The 19,715-nt window shown below is 33.9% G+C and overlaps 1 protein-coding gene across 4 annotated transcripts in view; it reads left to right on the forward strand.

The window, feature by feature from the left end:
• The window catches only part of LOC106720057 (latrophilin Cirl), a 280,776-nt gene that overhangs the window by 147,598 nt on the left and 113,463 nt on the right, over window positions 1-19,715 (forward strand). The window lies entirely within an intron of this gene.

The following is a 19,715-nucleotide window of genomic DNA, read 5'->3' on the forward strand; positions in this document are numbered from 1 at the left end:
CCCGACCAATTCGTGCACCCAACAAATATTGTTGTTGCGGGATCTACCACTGTTTTTGCTTTTAAATCTTAACAAAATCCACTGTATTGGAATTCGTTACTACTGAAATATTTATTCACATGAAATATCCTATTTTAAAATTCCCAAGCTATTTTTACCGTTCCCAAGAATTTAGGCTACAGTTTTAAATCCCAAATTTTCCTTGAACGTAAAGTCAAGGGGAAAAGCTCCATTGTGCGAGCAGTACCTGAATCCACTTACGATCCCCAGGCGAAGACGATGCCTCCAATGCAATCATTCCTTACCACTCCTCTTTTATCTCCGAGGGATGGGACATTAGCATTTTTATCGATAAAGCAAAATCGTAACATGGCAGGTACATCATTACTTTGACGATTATCGAGTGGATTTTTAAATGGATATTTAAGTGTACTGTAAATTTAAAAAAAAAATACTTGAATAAAATTAAAACCTTTTTTTTTCAAAACATATTACTATTATAATCTAAGATACTTCTTGATATTTATCTATAACATTTTCAATTAATTTTATAATTAAAATTTCCTTTAAAGTAATCATTATTTTCATTTATATTTTAAATAAATGATAGTTTACCAATTCATTGAATTTGCTTAGTCGAGAAAGGTATAAATGTGTCTTCTATTTTAATTTCAGTTATTAATTTTAACATACTAACTGCGCACTCAGAATCATTAAACGATCTCTCACTAAGTCCTTCAGTGGCCACTTATTGATTCTGTGACTTAGTGTGACAAATACTATAATGTTATAGTTGCACTATAATCTTAATATAATTACAGATGTGTGCAATATTAACTTGTATTTGGCCGAAGCTTGGCCATCCCTTGGGCTTTCAATATATCCGAATATATTTATTTATTGTAAAGGAAAGGCGAAACTCCTCGCTTCGACTGCTTTGTACCGCGGTTGGAATACGAGTGTGGAATACGTTATTTTGTCAAATCTGCGCTTACTCGGCTTGAGAACTTCGATATTGCCGTTTGTTTACGGACTCTTAGTACGCGGCTAATAGCTCACAGATTGCTTTTTACACTTTCGAATGGAGCTTAAAATTTTGTCAATTAAGACATTACTTTTTTTTAAAGAAAATAAGATGGAGCACATAAATTCTTTGTAAAGCCGATGTGACAAAGGAAACATTCAGTACAAAAGACCTTTAGACGTATATTGAGTGCATTTTAAAAACTTCATCATCATCAGCTCACTATACGTCCCCACTGAGGGGCTCGGAGCCTACCCCAAGTTAGGGGTGACTAGGCCATAGTCAACCACGCTGGCCAAGTGCGGGTTGGTTGACTTCACACATATCATTGAATTTCTTCTCAGATATGTGCAGGTTGCATCACGATGTTTTCCTTCACCGTAAGAACGTCGGATAAATGTACATATGTAAATCGAAAATCGAAAAACACATTGGTACATGGCGGGATTCGAACCCAGGACCTGCAGATTGCAAGTCAAGTGCTTAAGCCCTGAGCCACCGACGCTCTACTTAAAAACTCTATTAAAAACTTACCTCCTAGAAAAGTACCCAATAAGATCAGTTTTTTTTACACTTAGGTTGTGAAATGCGATAATTTTTGATTTGATTATTAGATAGTTAACTATACAGGTGCTAATTTTCTTTGACTTTTCCCATCGATGTCGAAGTTTTTATTATTATTTTATATATTAAACAATAGTTAAACGAACGGCTAGTTGGGACATATTGTATAGATAGTTGATATATATTTCGGATCGGTTTCCACATCGCCGCAAGCCGAAATCGATACGAACATTGATATTATCAACAAAATGCTTGGATTTCATGGTATTCTCCGTTTTAGTTAATAATAAATACAATTTTGATTAATATTGTTATTGTTACATTACATTACACAATTAATCTTTAAATTCAACTTTACATTTACATTACATTTCATAAATCAATTTTACCATTTAAAGATACAATTAACTATAGATTATTAAAATAAAAGCGGACGTAAAGCGGATCTACACATTCAAAGCCAGATAATTGAATTTTTTCGCACGACTCACCAAAAATTCCCCCAATAAAGTGTCACAAAATCGTCTCCCCGTTAAATCCCGTGTACACATTAAGACAACTTTCAAAACAATCGTGCCGAGAGAAGAAAAAATGCGGTACTTTTAATTAATAAAAATGGCGACATAGAATGTTTGCAATTCAAACCCAAACCTTACCCAATGTCTTTGGCTATAGAGAAACGGACTAGACAAATAACTGTCGATGTACACATAACGATAGTTTCACATATGTATGTCATAATATCTTAATGAATGCTTACTAATCTATAAAAAAGTACACACTTACACAAAACGTACAGTAAAGCAAGAATGTTTAGAACTTAGTGTACATTTTAATTTGTCAGAGGAAAATTATATTTTATTTAATTTTAGGACAACATTTTAATTTTCGCTTGACAGGTCCTGTCGCTTAAAATTCAAAGCTTTATGTTCCTATGCTAATGAGTGACAGCCCTATGTGAATGGAATTGTCGTGTTAGGGCTGTTACTGCGAGGTAACAGTTACACGACGGCGGCGCAATGTTATTTTTGCTCTTCATATGACTTCATATGGCTCTTCTATGTTTAGTAATACGCAACTTTTAAATTAGGCACGTTTTTTATCACGCTTTTGTTTTATCTACATTGTTAAAACAGCACTTATTGAGACATAACTGGCAACAGATATTAACAACAGAAAAAAAAATCTTGTATGTACTTTCAAGGTCATGTCAAATCTCATTTAAGTTGTTACATAATAAAACAATTGAACCCAATATATATAGGTAGTCATCCTTCTCATAGTTCTTGAATGAACAGAGATAACAATATCTATGTTTCAGACAGTTATTTTAAGGCCCTTTGTACACAAAATAACGTCCATCTTTGAAACCCGCCGATTTAAGTCGCTAAGTAGACTAGACTTACGGAATGCAATGCCGTAAAGATTTCGTACACAGGTAGGTGTCGCCGACATTTTGTTCTTTAGTCACCAAAACCAGTCGCATCCAACCTGTTTGTTTGATTTTCAAGATGGCGGAACGAATATATTTGACATGATGTATTCGCTTTGCATGTACGGAGCACGCGCAACGAGATACTCACGACCGACGCAAAGATACGCAGGTACAGTTTCGAAGACTTACGTTGCCTTGTGTACGAAGGGGTTAAACACCATAAGTTCGTATCACCAATATTCTACTTAAAAAATATTTTGTAATAAATATTAGTTTTATTTTAATACTCTAATAGTTTATTAATCTTTAATTTGTATAACTGAAATATAGAAATGTATAATGATCATAAATAAACAAATATATTAAGTATGCTTCGAAGGGAACTACCGCACGAATACTGTTTGCATTTTAAACGCTTGCTTACATAAACTCTCGGGCATAAATAATAAACTCGGCTTTCGTCTATGCATAAAAATTACGACGCCTTAAGGTATAGTTCAAAAACAATTCTTATGAGTTGAAATTTATTAGTACAAGAAAAAGCTATATTATTTACGAAAAATAGGTTTTATTTAGAAGAAATCTATATATATAAAAGAAACTCGTGTTAGTTACACTATTTATAACTCAAGAACGGCTGAATCGATTTGACTGAAAATTGGTGGGCAGGTAGCTTAGAACCAGGAAACGGACATAGGATAATTTTTACCCCGTTTTCTATTTTTTATTCCGCGCGGACGGAGTCGCGGGTAAAAGCTAGTCCATATATAAAAGAAAGTCGTGCTAGTTACACTATTTATAACTCAAGATCGGTCGAACTGATTTAGCTGAAAATTAATGGGGAGGTAGCTTAGAACTAGGAGACGAACATAGGAACTTTTTTATCTTGTGTACATTTTTTTTATTCCGCGCGGACGAAATCGCGGGTAAAAGCTAGTTATAATACAATAAATCAAGATTAAGTGTGACTTTAGACATCTGAGTATAGCAATTGATATTAAAAACGAAATGACTAGAAAGGAACAAAGAATTTCGTTGTAAAATGAACTTTAAAGTTTTATTTTATCTTTTGATTCTGTTATATTGGAAAATAGTGGCTATACTAGAATTCGACACTGGCTGTTAGTTTATTTATAAAGGAATAATTTATCACACTCCAATAGCTTTAAATTAAAATTATTTTATAGAAATAAATAATTCGATATAAATCATTACTAAAATTCGACCACCGATTTATCGATAAAAAGACCAACCTTTAAAGTAAACGAGGGTAAACCACTTCGCTCAATTTTTTAAGTCCATACCTCTTCCATTTATACTTATGTAATGCTCTTAAAATATAAGTATTCCTAACATTAAATAGTCTTGATCCAGTATTTGTAAATTCCCAGACTTACTAATCGAGTCTTATTTCTGTCTAAAGTCTAAAAAACATTCCCTTTTAGAACTATTATCGCAAGGTATTTATTTTCAAAACAAGAAATAGTAAACACGTCTTAAATGTTCCCTTTTTCTTACGTATACTTTCATTACATTTTAGTTCTCGCTTGAGCCTAAACGAATCCCACTTTAACGTAATGTTCATGTAAATTCAACCGCCCACTGCAACTAGACAACATCGGCTACCTGCCTCGATACAAGACATTAAGGTACGTACACAACATAAGCGTTAGCGTTTTATTGTAAATTTATTACACTCAACTGTATTTACAATTGCTTCGTGATAATTTTATGTTTGAGGCGTCGTCTTTTTATTTCTTGCGTAATTTACTTCTTGAATTTATCGTTGTTAGTCGATAAGAGACTTAAATACAATCCTTTGCTATACTACTACGATTTAACAAAAGTTATATTTCATACCGAAAGGTGTTCCTTGAAATCTTTGTTATTTTAAACTTCTTCAGAGCATAGTATTTATGAAAGAGTTAATAATGACTAGTGTGTTTAATAACTAACTTTGTACCATTTAAAACCGTCGCTTAAAACTTGCTAATGTGTTATAACCTTTAGCATCCCAGCATTCCTTATACAGAATACATACATTACCTGATAGCGATGCGTTCAGAAATATAGTCCTCTATAGAGTTACGCTGCTCTGTGGCCTGTTGTAACAGAAAATACTTGTAACCCAATATTCGATACCAACTCGCCGTTGAAATATTGCGTCGTGTTGAAACAATATCGATTTGAACCAATTTTAGTTTCTCGACGCGGTATATATCAAAGTTTTTATACAGCCTAGAAATTGGTTTTAAAATAATTTCTTTCTGTTTCTACAATTTTGTTATTTATATACTTCTGAATTTTAGTTCAGTCAATACTGAAATAATTTCAATATAAGGTAAAATTTGATAAAGAAACAAACAGAGAACTTTTGCATAATGTAATTTGATTCCATACAAGTTACTAGATTCCCGCGATTCTGTCCGAGCAGAATTTCAAAACTAGTGCGTATCATCTTTAGACCTCATCTTCACTTCGGATCGTGGATAAGCGCTAGCTTTTTCAATATAAAAAAGTAATAATAATAAAAAACTTGGGAGGGAGATCCGTTTTGCTGTTCTGGAGATATCTAACATCTCTATTCTCTACAAACATCTATCCAAACTTCCACATTTAGTTATAATAATAGTAAAATTTCTATTTAAAATTTAAATAACACTAATTTCAACAACATATAATTTACATTATTATCTAAATGTTATTATTCATTTTTACTTTTTATAAATTTAAAACATTTAATTGTAATAGAAACATGTTTCCGTGAGTTTTCACTATTAAAACATATCAATATATTAACATTCTAAAAACGTTATTCACTCTACTAAGAAACTATAAGTATTCTAGTACGCAATACAAATATAGTGTAACATTTTAATATATACCCTTTATGTTAAAGCTATCTGAAATTGGAGGCCGTCCAAAACATAGTCTAAGCTGATAGCTACCCGTCCCAAGATATCGATTTCCACCAGTATTCATCATTCATTCAAATAAGGAATAACAAACGGCATAAAGGAAAAGTGGTTCAATTTCATTTGTTTACTGCAAGTGACACAAGTTGTTCTGAACAAACATATTGACTTTGTGAGTAGAATTGCCTGATTACCGTAATTCTGACATTTAGTTAGCTTTACTTTGAATATTCTAACGCTATTCAGGTAAATAAAATTACTAACATTATGTCTAATAATCTAAAATGCATTAGGTATAATTGGCTGCATCGTTGTTTTAGCATATTTATAATGAAAAACTTATTTTACTTCATATGTTGTTACTAGCTGTAATCCGCGACTCTGTCCATGCCGAATAAAAAAAAACTTAGTAGCTTATGTGTTCTTCCAGACTATGTTCTACATCTATGATAAATTTGTGAGAAATCCGCATTTATAATATTAGTAAGATAGAAATGTCTATGTCTTTGTCTTCTCCTTAAAAAAGAGAAGGATGGCAATATTTATATTTTATAGGTATTTCATTTTATAAATAGATAATTCTCAATTAATTTGGTTTTTTTGGTAGTCTATTAGAACAAATTCACATAAATTCTAAACTATCCGAGGGGCTCGGAGCCTACCCCAAGTTAGGGATGACTAGGCCATAGTCAACCACACTGGCCAAGTGCGGGTTGGTTGACTTCACACAAATCTTGATGTTTCCCTTCACCGTAAGGACGTCGTAAAAATTTACATATATAAATCGAGAATCGAAAAACACATTGGTACATGGCGGGATTCGAACCCAGGACCTGCAGATTGCAAGTCAAGCTTAACCCCTGAACCACCGACGCTCTTTTTAGCCGACTTCAAAAAGAAGGAGGTTATCAATTCGACTGTATTTTTTTTTTTTTTTTTTTTTTTATGTGTGTTACCGCGAAACTCCGCCCCTGGTGGTCCGATTTTGATGAAAAATATTTTAATCGAAAGGAAGTGCTTGCAGGTGGGTCCCATTTTTTTGTTTTTTTTTTTAAATAACTAGAAGACTAGTAGATTTTGAATATAGCTTCAAAATTTGTTGCGAACATTAGGGACATTTTTGCTTTCAGCGCTTACGTAGGCTAAACTATAGGACCTACATAAAAATGATGTATGGCGAATTGAAGCTCTTTAAATGTGCTAAATAAAAGTCCGCGATAGCATATATCTATCTTTTATAGTTTTCTCACAATAACCATTTTTATCTTCAGAAACATCAATTAAATTCATGCCCTATTTCCGACGCTATTATTCGAGTTCAGTATTAACCCTTATGTAAATAAACATGTTCATTATCAAGAGAATTTAATGTAGATTATATTTGCAATTGAAACTATATCATTCTGTCTAATAGTTTAGGAGATATCGTAAGAATAAAATTACGCGGAAACGAAAAATGCTACACGAAAAGCACAATTTTGCTTTCTGGGCTTACGTAGGTCAAACTATATGACTTACATAAAAATGATGTATGGAGTAATTATAGATCCTTAAATTTGCTAAATAACAGTCTTCGGTGGCATATATCTATCATCTATGGATGTCTCACAAAAACCATGTTATTGTGAACAAACTTCGATTAAAATGCACACGAAAAACAGCGTCGTAAGCTTACGGCGCTATTATATTATATTCGATATGAATCCTTATCCAAATAAATATGTTTGATGGCTAGAGTATTAAATGCAGATTACATTAGCCTTTAAACTATGTAATTCTGATCAATAGTTTGGGAGATATTAAATAATTAAAAACTACGCGCATTCGAAAAATGCTAGTGCGGCGCGCGGCTGGACAAAATTAAAGGCAGGCTACGATGTATTAGTTCGGTAATTTTCAATTTGTATACCGATTTTGATAATTATTTCATTGTTTAAAGGATAAGTGGTTATCTGCTGCATTCTAAATTAGTTTTTGAATTGAAGTACACACATATCAAATAGGAAAGTCCTTTTCTTTATTTGTCTTATTTATGTCTTTATATGTATTAAGGAAATTTGTAATTGAACTTCAAATTCACTAAAAATTGTGAAATAAAACAAAAATTTTAAGAAAAAAAAATAGCCGACTTCAAAAAAAAACAATCGCAAACAAAATGCACTCAAAAGTTACCTAAAAAAACCAATTTCAAACAAAATGCACTCAAAAGTAACCTAAAAAAACCAATTTCAAACAAAATGCACTCAAAAGTAACATAAAAAAAAATTCAAACAAAATGCACTAAAAAGAAACAAAATAATGTCATGAAAACTCTCTAAACTCTAGTAGTTAGTAGTAGGGGCTCAGTTTTCCGCAACTCCACGACAAGCGCGTATTTTGGGTGTCTCTAAACTCTAAAGAAAGTTCTCTTCTTTCTTGTAACATGTCTATATTGTATAATTATTGTTATTTTGGAGTCGGTTTCGGCCTAAGTAGGGACATAAACGTAAGTATGTCTAATACATCTCAAATATAAAATTTCATATATTTACTTCCGCCGACACCGACTGCGAAATAACAATAATTATACAATATAGACATGTTACAAGAAAGAAGAGAACTTTCTTTAGAGTTTAGAGACACCCAAAATACGCGCTTGTCGTGGAGTTGCGGAAAACTGAGCCCCTACTACTAACTACTAGAGTTTAGAGAGTTTTCATGACATTATTTTGTTTCTTTTTAGTGCATTTTGTTTGAATTTTTTTTTATGTTACTTTTGAGTGCATTTTGTTTGAAATTGGTTTTTTTAGGTTACTTTTGAGTGCATTTTGTTTGAAATTGGTTTTTTTAGGTAACTTTTGAGTGCATTTTGTTTGCGATTGTTTTTTTTTTACTATCCGACTATTGAGTGAAAAAAAAACTATTGTAAAACTTTCAAGTTATTGAATTATAATCATATTACTACGAACATGACTTGAGACATAAAGAAAGCTGACGCTGTCAACAATTGTTGAGATCGGAGGACCGGAATCAGTTAGGGACTTGATCCCTATATCGACTTTACCTTCCCGACTATTTTCAAATAATGCTAGTTACACACTACAGAACAACGAGGCGGTGAAAAAGACAGTGTGTTATTATTTGATCGCTCAGTTACTTTCCATAGACATAGTATATTCGAATAGCGATTTTTTCTAACCGAAATGGCAAAAACGTATGGAACTCACAATATAAACCGGCAACGTTCTGAGTTGGTGTGTATAATTCAAACTAAATTATGACAGCTCACTAGAGCGTCAATGTTAAAAAAGTGTCATAAAATCCTTGTTGTACTGTAGTTGACTTGTAATTTTTTCCCCTATGGTATTTTCTGTGCCTAAGTTAGTAGGTTTTATATTTCTGTGACATAACTAACCGCCTTTGTCACCGGGACAGATATCCTTGTTTGACTATAACTGTCGGCATGTCACGTGCTTGTGACAAGGATTTATTCCGTAGATTTCCTCCTAAATATACATTGTGATATATTTTGACGAATATAAAAACGATATCGCTAATCGAACGTTACTTTATCTAACAGGGTAGTTCTGCCTCGGCGTGTGTCTCCGGTTTCACCCTCGTGTGTTACTAGCATAAGCTACGATCCCTAAAAATGATATCTGTTTGATGTGGCCTTATACATATTTAAATGAATCAAATATTTCCCCATCCGAAACATTCGCCTGTCGCCCGAAAATAATATTTTTTCGTTTATGTGAAATCTTTTTTCTTTCTCATTCAGGGAAGACTTAAATATTTTACAAGCATGCTTAAAATGTTGTCGATAAGCGGATTACATTCCATACTCTACGGTTTTGTAATATGATAATAGTTTATATGAAGAATCTTTTTTTAATTTCGCAATAACAAAAATGTTTGGAGGAAAACATAAAGTTTTACAATAAGTACATTATAACACGAAAACCATGCGAAATTTATTTTTCGAGTACTAAAATTAAAAATCAAATTAATCCATACGTCTAACAATTATGTACTACTAGCTGTCACCCGCGACTCCGTCTGCGCGGAATTAAAAATAAACTTAATAAGTAGCCTATGTGTTCTTCCAGATTATGGTCTATATCTATGCCAATTTTCATCAGGATCCGTTGAGATACCTTCAAAGAAACATTCATCAATCAACATACAGCCTTCATCCTCTACTATCCCTTCTCCAATGATCAATGTCGATTACATAATAAGATTAGTAAATTGTTTTTGTACTACATAATATGGAAAGAACTTAGAAGTCTGATAAGTAGTAAGAAGTAACATTGTTCGACATTAAAGATATTATTTTTGATATTCAATAATAGACAAAATCGACTTTTTGTCAAGCCGTATAACTGCGGCAACCATCAAAGGGATTTCGTCTGTCAAAGTAGATTCTGTACCGATTCTATTGTAATTTATTTCGACTATGAGAGGAATAGTTAAGTGATATTTCCACTGATATTTTACGTATAAGCGTTTTTATTTTGTAATATCATCAACATACATAGTTGGTACAGTCACGGAAATCCGTGGTGTTCCACTTACAGATAAATTACATTGTTTCTTCGTAGCAGTAAATTTCGCAAAGGCCGGATAATAGTAAAAAGCAATTACACGTGTACCAATGACTGAAAATTGTTGTAGATGTTACCGACATTATATTATTCTTATTCCCTATCTTTTTTATATTCATTGGCTCGTTATGTTTATATTTATGCTTATAAAAATATGCTACAAATTATATATTAAAATTGTCATTAAACAAAGCAACTGAACAAGCAAAGCGTCATTATCTAGATACAAACACAACTTTAGCTGTTTCGTTAAAACTGTACCACGTAAGAAAATAAGAAAAACAGTACAGCCAACATGACAGAGAGAAATATCCGCTAAAGGAAGCACCTGGGTGCCTTACAACAATTGAAGCTAATTTCAAGTAACATTTGTTGCTTGTCCCCCGGGAACATTCGTGGTTTACGTAAAATATTTGACAAAATGTTGGTTGCTTGTTGGTGCAAAACAAAAGCACGTTGGTATGTCGCACTTTACAAATTGTATTTGAGAATGGTACATTTACATTTTGTAGTAAAGAGGGCAGCACATTCGAGAATTGTACGGACGTTTGTATAAGAAAGATGGCAGCACATTTGTGAAACAGCAAAACAAAGGTATGTGTGTAATAACAAATGAAATCTATGCACAGTCATAGCTTACTTTGTAACGGTATTTTACTGTTGCAAAATAATATTTCACAAACTCTAAGCTGACTACGGAATGACTGGTAACATGGTGACTGGAAACATTTCCATACAAGTTGGTTATATTTTGTTAGAAGTTATAGATTCAGAGTTATATTTTCATAATTAAAATTACACCAATCGACAAAGGAAATAATTTTGACCGTCAGAGAAAATTTCATTATTTTCATCCCAAAAACACAATTTATTGCTATCCTTCACTAATTTACATCAAAATTGTTAGATGCATTTACAGATTTTTATTACTTTTGGTGTATTCGCGTCTTAATGTTATATAATCTTAGTGTATCCGCACCTTAACTCCTAGGAGTAACGAAAAGCTAGGTTTTTCTATTTTAGCGTGAGTGGGCCGCAGTCCCCGCTGCAGTGGCGGGGCACATAAATCATGCTTAACCGCGCCCCCGGGCGCCGCGCGTTTTTGCCCGGGCTTCCATCAAATCCCATTAGTTCGCGCCGGTTAATGAGTTTAACATTCGTGTTGTTCTAGCTTTTCGCTCGCTTTCGAGGCAATTATGCGTAATTATACTCAGCGTCTCCGAACGAATACCTTCACACTGTTTGCTAGCGCGTTTTAAACACCACCTGACGACGATGACGTTTAGTTTCGTTAAAATACGTGCCCTTGTTAGGGTTGACACTATTCCAAAATGTAACTGCAAATTTTGATGCACTAGATCACCGGCTCAGTGCATACTTTGGAGGACATTCGGGACGACTTATGTCCAGCTATGGACAGGCACAGGCTGGTGATGATGAAAAACCTTCGTATTGCAGCAATTGACCCTACCTAATCATGCAGAAGACATTTTAATTTGTTTACGTACTATTTATTGCTTTTTTGTAATATTAAATCAATCGTACATTTCCAATGATATTTTGCAATTAAAATCACAGAATATCAGTCACTAGAGACATGAGTGATCGTTCTAATAATTCTTCTAGAGAGCCAATTTCACACGATCGTTATCGAGATAGAAAAAAAAAACGAGAATTAATTCGTACACCGTACGAAGCGATTAATGTTTGCCGCTCTGAAGCGCGATTGCGATAACGCGTAACGTAGTTTTTGAAATATTACCGTCAATAATTTGAATGCGACACTTCTGAACGAAAATGGAATTCATTTAAAGGTTAACGCACACTAAAAGTCATCTCCTGATTTTTTTATTCGTTTTGTGTGTGTTTATTCCGAACATTTTTTGATTAGTTTGATTTAGGAGGAAAGTCCTGGCCTTCAGCCACGGAAGGGGACCAGGAGTGTGGGGCGCTCACATCCAGATGGACCTACAGATTAATGGGCAAACCGGGAAGATGTTGGCTGCGAAAAGCAGAGGACCACTTACTGTAGAGGGAATTTGGGAAAGCCTATGTCCAGGGCAAACATGGCTGACGATTATAGTAGGCCAAAAAATAAGATTAAAAGAAAAGTTAGCTTTACTATATGGCCTGTCATACCCAGTATAAATTACTGATAAGACTCCAGTATTTATTCTGTAATGAACTATAACAGACATTCGACGTAGTTTTAGTTTTCAATAATTCTATCTTGTTAAATCTCAAAATCTTCAACTAACAAAATTATATCACTGTTTATTTAACATCAGCGCGTTATATGTACTCGTAGTTTCAAATGAAACACGAAAAGTTTCCATTGTGCTTAGTTAAATAGAACTAGAACGTTTGTACTAATACTACGTATGTTAATTTCCACAGTTGAGAGAGAGCTCAAATATGTCTAATAAACTATCGCTATTTCAGAAGATATTCATTTAAAATAAACAATCTTTAATTAAAGAAATAACAAACTTTTCAATATTTCATAAAAAATAATCGAATTAATCAATAAATATTCATATGTCAGACTTTCTGTACGACTGACTATCTCTATGACCTTTATAATTACTGGGTAAGAGTACAAATTCTATGACACCTCTCTCTTCATGAATGGTAAAGCAATTTAGGCTACAGAAGGTCACAATGCATAGGTAAATCCTTAAAGATATCCAACATTACATTTCAAACAGCTAAAAAAACTAGATGCATTTTCACAAAGTTATCACCATGTCGTCACCGTGTCTTCACGTCTTCACGTAGGGTCGGCGTACCAGGTTTTCTTCTAGATCGTTCTATCGTCCGTAATTTCAGTTGTTATATCATGTTAAACGTCTTTTCTTTGTTTGTTTCTTTGTCTCTGTTCTTTCTTAATCATGTCACCATTCACGCAATCTATCCATCTCTTCCTAAGATTACCCCTGTTGATGACCCACTCCTAATTCATCTTTAGAGTTCGCATATACCATGTTGGTAATTTTGACCTCAGATAATATACAGCACTAGCTTTTACCCGCGACTCCGACCGCGCGGAATAAAAAATAGAAAACGGGGTAAAAATTATCCTATGTCCGTTTCCTGGTTCTAAGTTACCTGCCCGCCAATTTTCAGTCAAATCGATTCAGCCGTTCTTGAGTTATAAATAGTGTAACTAACACGACTTTCTTTTATATATATAGATTTCACTATACGCCATATTCTGTAAGTCATAAGAGTGACCCAGGGTGCGGTTTTAGAACCGACACTATACGTGTACTGTTAACGAGTCGCTCGTCGAATGGGCACTTACCGTATGAAAATTTCACAGCACCACTCAATACTTGAACGTCGATTTTGTAGGGAAATGCTTTCGCCAAATTGTTCAAAAGTGGAGTTACGACAGGCCACAGATGTGTGTTTCTTTACTGTTATATTGATTTAGTATATATATACTATAGTGATGTGTACTCCTTCTATATTAATACATTTTCAAACCAATCTTACTAATATTATAAATGCGAATGTTTGGATGTTTGAAGGTATCTCAGGAACGGCTCAAGGGATCTTGATGAAATATGTCATAGATGTAGATCATAGTCTGAAAGAACACATAGGCTACTTATAAAGTTTTTTTTTTAATTCAACGCGGACGGGATCCCATGCGATAGCCAGTTAAATAATAAAATGACAGAAATGTGCGTTTCTGTCACATGAATGTAACCTCTATTAAAGAAGTGTTTTACTGAGGGTTTTCATCTTGCAAACTCTTTCATAAAAACATGTTTTAATCCTGCTCATATACTTTGAAAATACAGAGACAAGAATATGTTTTAATACATGTATTAATGTAGTGGAAATTCAATGTAATCTCGTAATGTTATAAATAGAACGAAGATTGAAAATTTTGTATCAATTCTATCGTTAAAACTTTAATTCCATTCTATTAAATTCAGTAAGAGCTTTTAAGTATCGAACTACCGTAGAACCGTAATACCTTCTTTGTAATAAGTCTTCGCTTGTTCTAAATCTTTCTCAACTCCAACAAACTGCAGTCTCCCCCGTGGGAAATGGTCTAGAATCTATAGATGCTTATCGTATGAACTCTACTATCGCCTTCGCCCGCCATTTAAATGTAACGAACTATTTTAATAGAGATCTTATCGATTAACTTACTCTACGTGCATTGCAAAATTCTTGGAACTCATTCTCGATATGACTCTTAAAGTTCTGTCGCCTGTATGAATAATTTATTAAACTCCCAGTGACACATAAGACATTCTAGTTCGTAAAGAGAAGGCAGAAATCCCTTAAACATTTTAAGAAGGTACTGTTTGTAATTATAAACTTAATTCTTGCAAAAGTATGTAGATGTAATTTTTAGTTTTTAACAAGAAACAACTATTTGCTTCTATTTTAGATCACACATTTTTTTATATCTTAAGGAGGTAAACGAGCGAGCGATCACCTGTGTTCGCCGAAATAGCGAAGCGACTGTCCAAAGACATCCGTAATTTCAGGGCCAATTCATGCAACAGATGTTGTTCTTGCTGGCACCTGTAGGATTACCAATATAGTTGAGATTTCATGACATTATCTACTAAATTTTATTTAATTAAAAATTACTAAATTCCTTACGCTAAAAATACACACAGTCATTGCGATCGTATTATTTAAACAAAAGCACATAATGTACAAAGAATAAAAATAAAAATTACTTATCTACCGTAGACAGGGCAAGGGAGATTACGCTAAAAACATAAGGACAATATGTTCAGGCTATAAACATTGTCTCACTCCGTTTAAGGATATGAAATTTTAAAACAACCACCGACGTTGCAGCACAAATACTTAGAGCCATAAGTACTTAGGCGCGCCGATTAGTGTTGGATTCACGAGGCCTCAGGTCTTGAATACCTCTCGTAATATAACATTCATAGAAAGTGGCGTTTTTAAAAATTGCATCGAACTACGCATCTTTATTTAAACGTTAAACAAACGAATTATAAATGCACATGTTTATTTGAAGGTATCTTCGGAACGGCTCGATCTTGATGAAATTTGGCAAAATGTAGAATGTAGTCTGGAAGAACACATAGACTACTTATTAGTACTACTTAATAGACAGCAATCAAAGTAAATGATAACCTCAACAAAAAAAAAGTTGACGTTATCGTAACTCTCACAGTTTTTACAACATTATAGCTTTGATAGAAGTCCTGTCAATATTGTTATCTATTAATACTGTATCACTTACTGACGATCTAATATGTAATCTAAAAACTAACAATCAGTATGATTAACGACTGACATTTTTTTTATATCTACCCAACATACAAGGGAAGGTATCAATATCGTGTAAGGTAGTGTATAAAGTTGAAATGACTTTGATGACTTACGCCAACCTTTAGGAATTGCAACGTTGGCTTTACTGGTAGTTCTAAATTTAGTTATGCTACCAACATACCATTTAAAGTCCGGTATCCCAACTAGTCTTGCGTATGCGACCAAAACATGTTTATACTTGTTCCTGTGGCCTGTACGTTCTATCGGTTTTGTACGTTTGCAATGGCTTGAAACATGTGATTTTTTTATTTGAGTTCACCAATAGGGAAAGCTTAAGAAATGAAAGATAAAGTTTACGAAGGTGGGGATGGATACAGAAGGAATATGGATAACTGTGCTCTCATCATCATCAGCCTGCCCTTATCCCTATGCAGGGTCGGCACAGTATGTACTACTCCTCCATATATCTCTATCAGCCGATCTATATTCACCCCCTTCTTACGGATATCCTCTTTCACACTATCCATCCATACTTTGTTTGTGTTTTTTAAGTCGTTATTAACGTGTATGGGTTACGATCACATATTTGGGTACACAGGTTTTTCATTTACTTTCTTCTATTTAAACAAAAGAAAAATAATTACAGTCCAATATATAATTCAACTAGTTGTCGCCCGCGACTCCGTCCGCGCGGAATAAACAAAAGAAATAGTAAGTAGCCTATGTGTTCTTCCAGACTATGTTCTACATATGTGCCAAATTTCATCAAGATCCGTTGATCTGTTCCGGAGATACCTTCAAACAAACATCCATCCGTCTAAACATTCGCACTTATAATATTAGTAAGATTAGTATAAAATTATCTTAGCGTAGTTCAAATAGTACAGCTCTCCTTTTAAATTGATTGCAGTTTTTCCGTTCGACGCTTAACAAGGTTGCAATTGCAAATTTCGCGCCAAACAAGCTAGCAAACCGGGAAAGGCAAAACAAACAATCCGTCAAGCAGTCGGTTAGGTGGGGAACTTACACCTGTGCCCACTCCCCCCAAAGAGGGCTGAGCTAAATACGAATGGACCCGGGCCCCGGATTGTGACGATAAATGACTGTTTATATTTCTTCTGAGCTCCTTACTGTACTGTCTGCAACCACTTATTCAAATTTAATTCGATTTTGTATAATCTTCCACGAAGTTATTTACATTACAATTACTATTTGACATTTAATTTATTGGTGCAATTATTTGTTTTATTTTATTTAATTATGAATCTATTATATTTCGGTAGTAAAATTGCACTGAATTAAAATGTCAAAGTGTTTTTTATTCCCACTAATAATTTATTTCAATAATTGTTTCTTAATAACTTATTCGTAAGCGTATCCAAAAAGTTGTTTGTATCGTAAACATAAAGTGCTACCGTCCAAAATATTTACGCAATCCTCCAAACATATTTCCATTGAAATACATCCAAGACCGTATCGTATTTTAACTGTTTTAGGGCGCCTCGGTTATGAATTCATAACTATATTTTCACGGCCAATAAAACTGCAGGCATAGCTACGATAACTCACAACACCTGCGAAAGATCTCAGGGAGAGCAAGTTAGGACCCCACCTGAACTTGCCAATGGCCCCGGGGAATAGAAACAATTTTCAGTTACGATCTTTTACCGGACCCCTATAGTTTGCCGTGACAAGTACGAACAAATTTCCTTTTGCAGTCGTTAGCAATGAAAATATTGTCGAGACGTGAGTCTGATCTTCGCAAATACGAGTTTTGTTTCTCTCAGCTTTAATGTCATTGGTGCTTGTCTGAGATGTAAAGACGCGTTTTCAATAACGGTGTCCGATTATGATGTCATTTACCCTACTATTCATCCCATGTACCGATAAGTTGCGGGACATGTGCTGAATAAAATCTTTTATAAAACTAACTTTAAACATTAAAGTTATTATAACAGCTGCAAACACCAAAAAGTAATTCAGGAGAAACTTCTGTTAAACATTTTTAAATCTTCTTAAAAAAGATTTTAATTATAATACTTAAATGAACAATTACACATAAAACATAATTGCAAGTACTGAAATTATCTGACATTAAATATTTATGACTCAGTAAAATATTCTAAAGGCCTGACTAGAATGAATAAGTGGTTCTAGACATTTGTAAAGACTGCTTTAAAACGTTTAAAGTCTAGCGAGATTTGTTTTATCGGTTTTTTATCTGTGACAACCACACCAATGACATTACGAAAATCAGATTTAGGCGCGAACTTAATCTTTTTACTTTTCATTTAATATGTTACTTTCAGAATAAAAAAAAGTCAGTTTAAAACTCCTTAGTTATTAGTTTTCAACGGATTATCAAAACAGATTTTCCGAGGTTTTCTGAGACTAAGTCCCCATTTGTTAAAGATAATGAGAGGGATAACGATATGTTTTATACAGAGATTTTGGTCTCGGTAACCAACGGTTAATACTTTTGTTTTATATTCAACTAGCTTTTACCCGCGACTCCGTCCGCGCGGAATAAAAAATAGAAAACGGGGTAAAAATTATCCTATGTCCGTTTCCTGGTTCTAAGCTACCTGCCCACCAATTTTCAGTCAAATTGATTCAGCCGTTCTTGAGTTATAAATAGTGTAACTAACACGACTTTCTTTTATATATATATAGATCGTACTTTAAGAAATTTTCAAAATGGCGGCGAGCAAACCACAGACAAAACGTAATTTCCTCTAACAAATTTACGGACCGTAACAGATGAGCAATGCAACAATAATACATTACATTGTAGCGTGTAAAAATTAAACACTAGATAGATATAAGAATTGTGTTTTCCCGAAGCGCAGGTAACTAATGTCAGATAATACCTTGTTTCCACTAAATGACTATACGTGCTATTCTGGTTGCACGCGACATTATTCATTATTTACTGTGGCATTAATTGACAAATATGTTATGTTATATTTCCAAATGTAAATGTGATATTTAATTACTATTTTATATATCGTATACTAGCTGTCGCCCGGGACTCCGTCCGCGCGCAGTTAAAAAAAAATTAAAAATAGTTGTTGGCCGATTCTCGGACCTACTGAATATGCTCACAAAATTTCATGAGAATCGGTCAAGCCGTTTCGGAGGAGTATGGCAACGAAAACTGTGACACGAGAATTTTATATATTAGATTATCTTTGTAAAATTAATTTTATTTCTATGTAATAGTCGCGGGGCTAATCGCGTTAGTGGAAAAGAGGTTTTACGGGTAAGAACGGTTTTCCAGGAAGATTAATGAGACAGTTTTGAGCGCCGGGGCTATTGCACCTGGTCTGCCGGACTTGCATTTCGGACGCGCATTCCCTATTGCTTTGTGCGCTCGTAAAAAATTGCCGTATTCGCTTTCGTATCGGTGTAAGGCGGGAACTATTTGTTTGATTGATTTTCTTTTAGCGTTGCTTTTGTAGAAATAGCGGGTGTTGCTTTTTTCTATTTTCCTAATATTAAAGTTGAAAAAATGTATTTGAAGACATGCATTCCTATGTTTTTATTTTTCAATCTTATAATTCGGTTCTATCTAATTAAACTATCGAATTCCATGCTGTAAAATAAAAATGTAAAACGATTTATCTAGTACATATCTTGACTGATCGTAGAAGTGCTACATATCACATTAAATGATTCGCGTTTAATATCTTTATCGCTAATTTGTATGCACCATTTAATTACATTAACCGTCCGCATGCAACAACTCAGACAGGATGATCGATCAAAAATAACGAGCACTTAACAAAAACTCATTAGTACAAGTCTAGACCTGATAGTTACTGCGGCCTTAAAACAAGTTCATCCTACTCGCCTCTTTTATCTCCGTCAGTGGGACGCAGGTGTCTTCGGTGCAAGCTCTCCCTCTCCCCCGA

Source organism: Papilio machaon, chromosome 23, assembly GCF_912999745.1.
Source record: "Papilio machaon chromosome 23, ilPapMach1.1, whole genome shotgun sequence".
Lineage (NCBI taxonomy): Eukaryota > Metazoa > Arthropoda > Insecta > Lepidoptera > Papilionidae > Papilio > Papilio machaon.